Below are 12,024 nucleotides of genomic sequence, written 5' to 3' on the forward strand. Positions count from 1 at the left end.
TCCTGACTAGTTTTTTAAATTCTTTTTCACCTTTATTTTGTCATTCTCATTGTTGTTGTTGCAGTACAACGTGATCAGTCTGCAGTTGGGGCAATTTGGTGCAAAACTTCAATATCTAAGATGAAGGGTCAGGGGAATTGGAGAGATGTTGTTTAAGGATATAAACTTATAACGAGTAGATAAATAAGTCCTGGGACCCTAATGGAGAGCATAGTGATTATAGTCAATGGTATTGTATTATGAACTTCAAAGTTGCTAAGTGACTAAATCTTAACCATTCTTAACACACAAAAAAATGATGAGTATGTGATGTAATAAAGGTATTAACTAATGCTTTTGGAGTAATCATATTGCAATACATGTATCAGACCAACACTTAGTATACCTCAGACTTACACAATTTTATCTGTCAATTATATCTATTAAAAAAAAGATGGAAGGGCAAGAGGATATCCCTGTGCAGAGAAAGATAGCAGAGTCCATCCCACATGCCACTCTGTAGTTCCAGTACTTTTTATTTCCAGAGGCATCATCCTAGTTCAAGCTCTTTATAAGCATTTAATCCAAACACTCTAATATTTTTAATTATTTTAAAAAATATTTTTATTTATTTATTTGACAGACAGAGATCAGAAGCAGGCAGAGAGGCAGGCAGAGAGAGAAGGAGGGGAAGCAGTTTCCCTGCTAAGCAGAGAGCCCGATGCGTAGCTAGACCCCAGGACCCTGGGATCATGACCTGAACAGAAGGCAGAAGCTTTAACTCACTGAGCCACCCAGGTGCCCCAAACACTCTAATATTTAATTCTAGTGATAAACAAGTATATAAATGAGTAATTATTACTAACTGCTTTGTATGAAATCACACCAGTATTACATGGTGGAGCTGGGATTAAAATTTATCAGTCTGACCTGTTTCCAACGAAAATAGGATAAAAGGGAGTGGATATATTACCCATGACTTCAACTTATTATAAAGCTACAGTAATTAAGACAGGATTAACTGATTATAAGGATTGGCATCAAGATGGATAAATCAATGGAACTAAATAGATCAATGGAACAGCATAGAGAGTCAAGAAATAGACCCATACATATATAGACAATTGATTTTCATCAAAGGCAATCTAATAGAGATTTTTTACAACAAATGGTACTGGAATGATTAAATAATGAGATTCAAAGAACATTATCCATATCTTACACTATATAAAAAATTCACTCAGGATGGATTATAGACCTAAATATAACCTAAAACTATAAAACTTCCAGAAAAAAAATAGAAAAAAAATCTCTAGATTAGGCAGATTTGTTAGATACCACACTGAGAGCATGATCCTTTTAAAAAATTAATAAATTGGACTTCATCAAAATGAAGAAGTTTTGTTCTATTAAGGGAATGAAAAGACAAACCACAGATGGGGGAAATATTTGCAAATCACATACTTAATTTTTAATTAAAAAATTTTAAACTATCTATGTATATATGTATATACTCTCAGAACCTAATTAGGAAACAAACAACTCATTAAAAAATAAGCAAAAGATTTGAATAAACACTTTACATAAGATATATACCTGGACATACTTGTGTGTACAACATACACCTAGTATATGACCCAATCATTTCACCCCTAAGTATTTACCCAAGAGAAGTGAAAACATATGTTCATACAAAAATGTATGTACACAGAGAAAGACAATTACCATATGATCTCAACTCATATGTGGAATATAAGAAAGAAAACAGAGGATCATAGTGGGAGGGATGGAAAAATAAAACAAGATGAAATCAGAGAGGGAGATAAACCATTAAAAGACTCTTAATCATAGGAAACTGAGGGTGGCTGGAAAGGGGAGGGAGGAATGGGTTAACTGGGTGATGGGCATTAGGGAGGGCACATATAAGACTAGTGAATCACTGGCCTCTACCTCTGAAACTAATACTGAACTAGATGTTAATTGAATTTAAATAAAAACAAAAAAACCAAAAAACTTATATACAGGTATCCATAGTAACATTAATTTTTTCCTGTTTTTATTGCTCATGTTTATCATTAAATTTTTGAAAAAAACCCAGAAAATTAAAGGGAAAATACATAACCCTGCATTATTAATTTTTAAATCTCTCTCATTCTTTATGTATAATTTGTTATTATCATAGTTACATATACAGGAAGTGCTAGTTTTCTCTTTGACAATGATAGTACGATAATAGACATTAGTATGTTCTATGAACATCTTTCCACAACATTAAATACATGCCTATATTTATCATTTTTTAGGGCTAATTATAACTTATGTAATTAGTACTGCATTGGATGTGGTACTTTGGGATGTTTCCAGGTTTATTTTGCTGTTAAAAACAAGATGGCAATAAACAGCAGAGAGAAACTCAGAACCCAGTGAGATACTCAATTAAAAGAATTTCAAGCAGAATATTTACATGGCAGTACCTGAGAAGTGCCACCTCACTGATGTCATGAGTTGGAGGAAGAACAGAGGGCTGTGTATTTGGAAGAATTGTAGAGAAGGGTCTGGAAATGAGCCTAGGAGATAGCTTGGATTTGTTTTGTTTGAAAGTAAAGGAAGAGCATTTCATGAGGGGGATATAGCATGATTCTTTTTTATTTATGAAATGATTGCTCCCCTAACAATGATGCATGACTATTGCAAAGATTCCTTGTGTGTTTTTTTGTTTTTGTTTTGCTTTTGTTTTTGCAAAAATTGCCATCCAGTTCTATTAATCTGGGAGTGGATCTTATTATATGTGGCCCGTCTTACCAGAAACATGGGGTTGTTCTAATTTCTATTTAGGTGAGCTTATGAATCAAGCAGAAAGCTTTTATTACAAGATGGCTCATAATTTTCCAGCAGGTATAAGTTCTCCTGGAGTTACCAGAAATTTTTGCTTCTCTTTTCGTAAACTTAATTTCACAGACATCAACTTTTTTCTTTCTTAAAGAGGCCAGTGAACTGTTTAAGGTTAATAGGAATCTTAATTTTAAAAATTTTCAGTTTTTTTTTTAATGAATCTGGCTGTGGTATAATTGAACTCACGTTTTTGCACCATGAAAATTTGATATTTGAAAAAGTTTCTGATGTCCAGAGATAAGTTAGGAAAAATATATCCCTTGGTATTTATTTATTTATTTAAAGATTTTATTTATTTATTTGACAGATAGGGGTCACAAGTAGGCAGAGAGGCAGGCAGAGAGAGAGAGAGAGAGAGGAGGAAGCAGGCTCCCTGCTGAGCAGAGAGCCCAACTCAGGACTCGATCCCAGGACCCTGAGACCATAACCTGAGCGGAACGCAGTGTCTTAACCCACTGAGCCACCCAGGTGCCCCATCTCTTGGTATTTATTTGATGCATGCCATGAGTAGCTACCAAGATACAGGTATTCCCTGAATATGACTAAGACCATGAGTATTGGAGCACCTGGATGGTTCAGTGGATTAATATTCTGCCCTCTGCTCAAGTCATTGCCTCAGGGTCCTGGGATCGAGCCCCACATAAGGCTCTCTGCTCAGCGAGGAGCTTGCTTCCCCCTCTCTCCCTGCCTGCCTCTCTGCCTGCTTGTGATCTCTCTGCAAATAATAAATGAAGTCTTAAAAAAAAAGACCATGAGTATTGCCTCATATTGAAACATAAAAAGCCTTTTCCTGTGAATGGTTAAACATGGACTACTACCCATCAATAAGAAGGAACAACAAATAAACTATTGATACACACAGCAACTTGGATGAACCTCAACAAAATTATGCTGAACGAGGAGCCAATCTCAAAAAGATACACACCTCGTGATTCCATTGATGTAATATTTGTGGAATAATGTAATGATAGAGATAGGGAACAGATTAACAGTTGTCAAGAGTTAGGGATGGGGGAGGAGGAGGTGGGTCTAAATATAAAGGGAGTCTCATGGTGATTATATAGTTGAGTATCATTTTTTTAAAGATTTATTTATTTATTTGAGAGAGAGATAGGGAGTGAGCACGGGGAGGGCCAAAGGGAGAGGGAGACAAGCAGACTCTCCACTGAGCAGAGAGCTTGACGTGGGGCCCAATCCCAGGACCATGTGACCACAACCTGAGCCAAAATCGAGAGAGGGCACTCAACCAACCAAGCCACCCAGGTGCCCCCTGTTGAGCATCTTGATTGTGGTGATGGTTATACAAGGCTATAAATGTGATAAAATCACCTAGAGCCACTCACACACGCAGGGATGCATATGCCTGCATTAACCGGTGATACCTGAATGAGAATTATGGATCGTAGCCACGTCACTTGCTTGGCTTTGCGGCTGTACCATTGTGCATGAGATATTACTGCTATTGACGAAAACTGGAGAAGTTTATGGTACTTCTCTGTACATTTCTTTGCAACCTCCTGTGCATTTATAATTACTTCAAAATGAAACATTTGAAAAAGAAAAACGAACTTTTCCCTACTGGACTAAGAAGGACAAAGAAGAAAGACTACACAGTGGAGGAAGGACTTTTCAGAAAGAAAATTGCTTGACTGCACTCCTGATCTAGGTAGGCTCAATACTCCGAAGAAGCGAGTTAAAAAAAAAGAAAAGAATAGTTACCAGGAGCCTCCGAAAGAAAGGTACCATTAGAATTAGAGGCCAAGAGATTCTCTAATTATATGGCAATTCCTATTACCATTTATTTATTTATTTATTTATTTGAGAGGGCGAGGAGATGGTGGTGGGTGGTGCATAGGGAAAGGGAGAGAGAGAATCCCAAGCTGGTTCATGCCCAGCACAGGGCCTGACTTGGGGCTCAGTTCCATGACTCTGAGATCACGAGCTGAGCAGAAACCAACAGTTGGACCCTTAACCGACTGAATCACCCAGGTGCCCGCCCCGTGAACATTTTTAAAAAGTAAGCTACAAAGTAGCTACAAAATGATTTCTTGGTTAGAAAGGGATGGAGGTATTTGCCATATTTCTAACAGAATTCTGGACTGAGCTATGTAGAGACTTACAAAGTCCATTTCCCCATTTGCCCAATAAAATAGGGTTAAGTTCAATAATGTGGAAGAGGGGAGGACTTTGCCTTACATCATTCATAAGAAGTGGGTCAGACAAGCAGAAACTTCCCTGATTAGGAAGAGAGAAAACCATTAGCCTAAATATGATCTTTTACATGTCTTTCTTAGCAAAGACGTATAGAAAAGTATGCATGTCCTGGTGAGATCGGAGTGCTATTTTATGTAGAAGTCTACACACATATTTATGGGACCACAAATACATATGTATGCCATGTATATGTATTCATATACAATAAGTTGTTTTTTTTTTTTTAAATAAGTTTAAAAACAAAACAAAACAGTCTAACACTGGTATCCTTCTCCTAAACCACTCTGGGAGAGCCTGGGTGGCTCAGTAGGTTAAGTGTCTGCCTTTGGCTCAGGTCATGATCTCAGAGGCCTGGGATTGAGGCCCTTGTCATCGCTGGGATCCCTGCTCAGTGGGGAGTCCGCTTTTCCCTCTTGCTTTGCCCCTACCTCACCCTGCTCATGTTCTTTCTCTCAAATGAATAAAATCTTTTTAAAAATATAACAAAAAAACAGACCACTCTTCTTTCTGGAAATGAACTACTACGGATTCAAGGCATTTTTGTGCATTCAACAAGTATATATATATATATTGAGTACTTATTGTATAACCAGAGCTATCCTGGGCACTGGGGACACAAACAGAACCGAACCAAAGCCCTGCACTCATGGAGCATACACTCTAGTAGAGAAAGGCCAAAATAAGCAGCTAAAGTCATAAGTATTTACTATTTCAGGTGTTGTTAAATGTTTTGAAGAAAAAGTAGGGCAACAGGAAAGAATATTGAGGGGCAGAGTGTATTTACTGTGGTCAGGGAAGTTTTCTCTAGCAAAGAGGTGCTTGAGCAGAAGCCTCAAGGAAGTGAGGAGGGGCCCTTGGAAACCTGGGGAAAGAGTTTGCCGAACAGAGGGAGGAGGGAAGACAAAGGCCCTGAGGAGCAGGAGGGCTTGGTAGAGCAAGGGTGGCACTCACCCTCTGGGCTGTAGGGAGTGTCGGTGGTGGACAGCTCCCCCTGAGTCTCTCAGACTTGCCTTTGGTTAAAAGTTGCCGGGCTCAAAGTCGCACCCTCTTCCACACCCAGTGAACTGGGAGAGGAAGGAAGAGAAGTGCCTGTGGCCTGAATTCAGGACAAGTCCGGAGAGGAGAGGGGAATGGAACACTTTGGCATCCACCAGCACTGTGTGAGGGTGAGGTTAGAGAGGCACTCCTGCTCAGGTTCACAGCAGCCCAGAGTCGCAGAAGTTTATGGTCATGAGTTTAAGAGACGCCCGTCAGCACGATTGTAAATGTTCTCCAGTCACGTCCAGCTGCTTGTGCTCAGACACAGAGAAGGCTATGGGTTGATTTAACTAGAATTAGGGAATTGCCAGAAAAGCACAATGGAGAGAGGCTGCAGCAAGGGAAACGAGGTGTTTACAAGGAAGTGATGTGTGATATCGGACTGGGGAACTAGGCTGGTGGACAAGGAAGTGAAGCTAAGGGGACTGCAATGCAGGGGGAAGGGCTGGCAGGGACAACACACTAGAGGGCCCAGCAGAGTTAAAGAAGTGGTGGAAAGGGTATTAGAGGAAAGCAAACAGAAAATGTGGGAGTTGGCGATGAGAGAATGGGATGTTTGAAATGGAGACTGTGGTCAAGTTTCAGTTCTTGACAGTGGCCAGTTCTTGGACGTAACCATCAGAATTGGCAGGTAAGGTCAGGTGGAGGAAGAAAATCACTGGGGGTCAGGAGATCATGAAATTGAGAGTTCTGAATATTGGAAAGATTGTTCAGTGGATATTGGAATCACTAAGAATCATGGCAGGAGGCATGAGAAAAGAGGTATGGAGACATGTGTTAGACTAAGTGTTAAAATTCTAGGGGAGTATCTCTCAAGGTCTGTGGATGACATGAGCTGTGGGAGAGTGGATGACAAGAGCTTTAGAGGAGGTAGGAGGTTCAGAGAAGACAGAGAAGCAGTGTCTGAAGGTACAATGATTTTATGCTATGAATTGGGTTCTGGCTAATGTCAACTTCGTGGCTGTCAAAATCATTATGAGTAGTACTGCTGAGCAGTTCCATGGGTAAATGGTACAAATAAAGCAATTGTTTTTTTTTTAACATAAATTTACTTTAAAACTTTGCATTTCTAAATTTACCAGCTGTCTGTAATTCTTTGAGGACCAGAATTCTGCAAAGCAGTAAACACTGGAGTTTAGGTCCTAAGGAGTATGGAGCTAAGGCACCTAGAGGGTAAGTGGCTGCAAGAGCGAGTTTGTTTAAACAGTCTTAGTGTGCTGGTAGGAAAATTACTCAAGAATCCAAAGGCCTGGAGAAAAGCTGAAAAATAAAAGATAAAGACAAAAACCTTAATGAGAGAGAGAAAAATGTTAGGCTGCTGCGTATCAAGGGGCATAAGCTTTCTAGCTCACAATGCCTGTGTCTATGCTTCCTGACATCCAACCTCCTTTACTAAACTAATGTTAAATATTTTAGGCTTTGTCACTGGTATATAATTACAGATATCAAAACTGTAATGTTAGGATTATGCTTTTCTGGGAGTGACCAAAAAACAAAACAAAACCCCAACCTATAAAAAAGGTGGTTTAACAGAAGTTTCTTTCTGATATAAAATAGTGGAGGCAGAGGATCCAAGGCTAGGATGGCAGTCCTATTTCATGGGAGTCTGCAGAGACCCAGGCTCCTTTCAATTTTGTAGTCTGTCATTGTGAGTGTGAAGCTCTCTTTTCTAAGGTCCAAAAATAAAGCTCCAGTTATATCAAAGTTCTAAGCAGCAGAATTCAGGTAGGTGGGGGTGGGAGTGGGGAGGGGGAGATGAACTTTATGCCAAGAAACTCATAAGGAAGTTTCCTGCTGCCTGTGATATCCCATTAGGCAGAAGTTGGTCTCATTGCTGTCAAGCTGAAAGAAAAAAAAGGCATACACAGTAAAAACATTGTATTGCTATGGAAGAAGGGAAGAATGGTTATTGGATAGTTGGCAGTCTCGGCCACACAAATGTAGAAGTAAAAGTGTAGGGCAGAATTTACAACATTCAACGAAGGATAAAAAATGAGAGGTGAGGAGGAAAACAGGATACACATGAATGCAGCTACTGTTGTGGTTTGGGGGAGAGATGACAGCGAGTTGAGGGATTTTTTTTTTTTTTAACCTGATATTCTCTGTATATGAAGGGAGCATGAGTATGGAGGTGTAGTAAGAGACTTAAGAATCTAGTGAGGATTTCAGATAGTCATTACAGGGGAAATAAAAAAGTTGTTTAGTGTCGTAGAAGGAACATGGAATAACACTGATCGTCCAGGAGAAAATTGGACACAGTGAGATTGATATGGCCCTAATTCTCACTCCATTTTTCTTCAAACCTGCACATCCCCCTTCTGCCCTTGGGCACACCATTTCTGCCAAGGAAAAGCAGTTGCACTTAGAACTTCTTTGGTGACTTCTCTGCCAGGTCCAGTTAAGTAGATGACATTTTTTTACTGGTGCTTAGCACAGAAAAGAATTAAATGTCAAGGAAATGCCAGGAAGACAGACCTTCACTGATCAGGGATCTCTGATGGTTCTGATTAAAGAAACCAGTTAGGCTTGTGGGTCCCAAGGAAGAGCAACTCAAGCCATCTTAAGGAAAGCAGAAATCACAAGTATATCCAGTGACCAGACAAAAAACAACAAAAAACAACCCCTAAGACAACGAGAAAGTCAGCAGGAAGCCAGGCAGGTAGAGGGTATTTGTGCCATTTCTTCCATGTGGGCATCCTCCTGTGACAACTACACAAGTCTTGTCCATTCTTCTAAGGACTGGACTATTCCTCGTTCTCGGTCACAATTCCGTCAAGAAGTCGGTCTGATTCACATTGTTTCCAGCAAACTTAATGGTCTGAGCGACTTAGACTACACTACATTAGGGGTTATCAACCAGGTGGGTATCCTTATGATTGGCATCTTAATCTACTGTACCAGTCAGGGCCCAGTCCAAACGTGAGACACAGTAACTTGAACAGGCAAAGTGTGGTATAAAGAACTAGTACTCAGTCACTGGGGATTAATTACTAAGGGTAAAGAAAACTCAACAATACAGCAACAGTGGCTATAGGAGCAGCCATTATGTCTACAGCCAAGGCAAGTGACCCAAGTAAGAAACACATTTGGAACAGGTTCCTTTGCAAGATTATTGAGAGTCAGAGTATTGGAGAGGGTGTGGTTGTGACCCACTGTTTGCTACTGAAGCACAGGGCTGGAGAGGAGACGGTGTCAACAAAACTAGTTTGGAAGCAACCCACTGGGCTGCCAAAGAGCCTTGCTGGAAAGTTGCCTGAAGACTTGCTGGGAAGCTGGCAGGGGGACTGGTGCACTTGCTGCGAAGCACTCTCCCAGGAGGTGCCCTGAGCCCCCACAGTGCAGAAGCAAGAAAAAAGCACACACACCAGACCCAGGATAAGATCCTTTCTTCTGCAACATCCCTCCAGTACCCTCTCCTGACAAGTTGAACATAGTGCTAACAGACATAAAGAAATGTTTGGAGGGCACAGCCCCAGTAACACAAAGTAGAATAGAGAGGGATTTGGGAACTGAGTAAACTGATAAATGGCATGTCCACAGTCAGTGGCAGTCCCTTGTATAGGCCCAGCGAGAGTGCACATGTATGAGCAGGGAGGAGAGGGAGAAGCAGGCTTCCCTCCTGAGCAGGGAGCCTGAAACAGGACTTGATTTCAGGACCCAGGGCTTCCAGGACTTCCCAGAATGCGGAGAGAGGAGTCATTCTGGAAGGAATGCTCACTGAACCAGTACCTGGACTGGCTGCATGGGTCCAGCACTTAGAGCAATTTCACCTTTTGGTACTATTAAGGAACTGGTAACTTCAGAATTTCTAAATAGGAGGGAGTAGAGAAGGCAAGAGTTCTTCTCTTCCATTTGCTCAGCAAGCACTTTTTCTCTCCCTTAGACTGTATATTTACTGGGGATGTCAGGAGGCCAGGGCTGGTGGAATTTGCAGGGAGTGACTAAATCCAAGGACCCAATGGAGAAATAATTCAGCTCCAGAATGGCCAGAACAAGTACCGACCAAGGAAAATTAGCTTTAGACTAACTAGTGGATTTTAGGTATTTGCACATCAGGGAAGCTTAAGATTTCCTTAGGATGTCCCTTTTCCTGATCATTGTGATTAAAAAACAAAAAACACCTCATGGCTTGTGTATTTAGGGTCAACTGTTCTAGCTGAACAAATAGAACTCAATTTCTGCAACATGCTGAAGACAACTTTCCCCACTCTGAATATACTCTACCTGTGCAAAACATTATGGATCAAAACTATGTGATAGAAATTCGACTATCAATGGTCTGGGCTATGTAAATTTTTCAGTTTTTATTCTGTCATGCTTCCTACAGTAACGAATGTTGGTAGCCAGTGATCCTAAAATGAAGTGTAACTTCATTAGTATTTGTGAAGTGCTGTGAGATCCCACCAGACAGACGGAAGGAATTTCAGAGACAGACGATCAGGAAGAAGTGTTTCCTTTTCCATAAAAATAAGCTCTTCCCATAATTACATTAGTTGCTCAAGGCTGACTATAGCATTTCCACGACAGAATCAGATTAGGACCTTAACTAATTTCAAGTCCATTAATTCGCCAGGGGCACCTGGGTGCCTCAGTTGTTAAGCATCTGCCTTCTGCTCAGGTCATGATCCAAGGGTCCTGAAATCAAGTCGTTTCAGGCTCCCTGCTCAGGGGGGGAAGCCTGCTTCTCCCTCTCCTCCCTGCACATACATGTGCACTCTCACAAATAAAATCTTAAAAAAAATAATAAAGTTCATTAATTGGCCAATATAACCAGCGAGAACCAGTCAACTGGTCAGTTGTGTTGCACACTGGAATCAGTTGAAAAGTGTGTAGACTGCCAGTCTGAGCCTCATCTCTGCCCAAATTAAAAAACTATTATTCATAAGACAACTCTTTTGGGGAAGATATTTCAGTACCATTAAAGTACCCCCCCACCCATTTCACCTTTTAAGCAAAAAACCAAGAAACAAAAAATCCAGAAACTACTGCCTTTGGTACTCTCAGGAACTTAAACTTGCTATTCATTCCTATTACTACTGTTCATCTAACCAAAGCTTTTAAACAATTAAGTAAAGAGCACAGAAGCCCTAGGGCACTTTAGCTCTTTTGAAATTGCATTCAATTTTACAGTACTTTTATTTTTCTAGAAATGATTTGTAGCTTTCATTAGATTTCCCAAAAAGCCCATAACTCAAAAGGTTAAGAACCACTGCCTCAGAGGAACTAAGGCATTATAGCCAACAAATAGATTATATATTGGGCATTAAAATGAAGATTTTATATTAAAATTTCAAGATTGATAATATACTGGCCCATGTATAGTATTTAATTGCAAATGGAACATTAGAAAACAGATGAAAGATATTAACACATGAAAAGGTAAAGTCATTTCAGTAAGCTGAGAACAAACACTCGATGGAGGTTGCTATTTTTAACTTTCTATCAAAAGCTTTTCAAGTTTGCTCATGTTGTAAGAAATAATTCTGAGTTTTGCAGTCACCTGTCTTCCCAGTCTTTCAGGAAGCCACTCTCCAAATCAAACCATGCATACATTTGGCAACAATTAGTATTATTAACATGTTCTACTACTTATCGAAATGTTCAAGAGCAAATTTAACATTAAAAATCATAAATCAAATACAGGTTATGATAGTATTTTCACCTCTACTGAAAATAAATCTTCCACACTTTACCTAAAATACAGTTAAATTAACATTTCAGGTGGAACTGTATTCAGGAGTAGCACCATCATTTAGGAATGCTAAAAATATTTTCAACAGAAGATCAATCTACTTTCATTACTTGAAAATACTTTTCTATGTCTAGTGTCAATTCACTTGATGCTCAATTAAAAGGCGAGATGACGGAATCTTCCACTTATTAAAAAAAAAAAGCATAGCA

This window comes from Mustela erminea, chromosome 10 (genome assembly GCF_009829155.1).
Source record: "Mustela erminea isolate mMusErm1 chromosome 10, mMusErm1.Pri, whole genome shotgun sequence".
Lineage (NCBI taxonomy): Eukaryota > Metazoa > Chordata > Mammalia > Carnivora > Mustelidae > Mustela > Mustela erminea.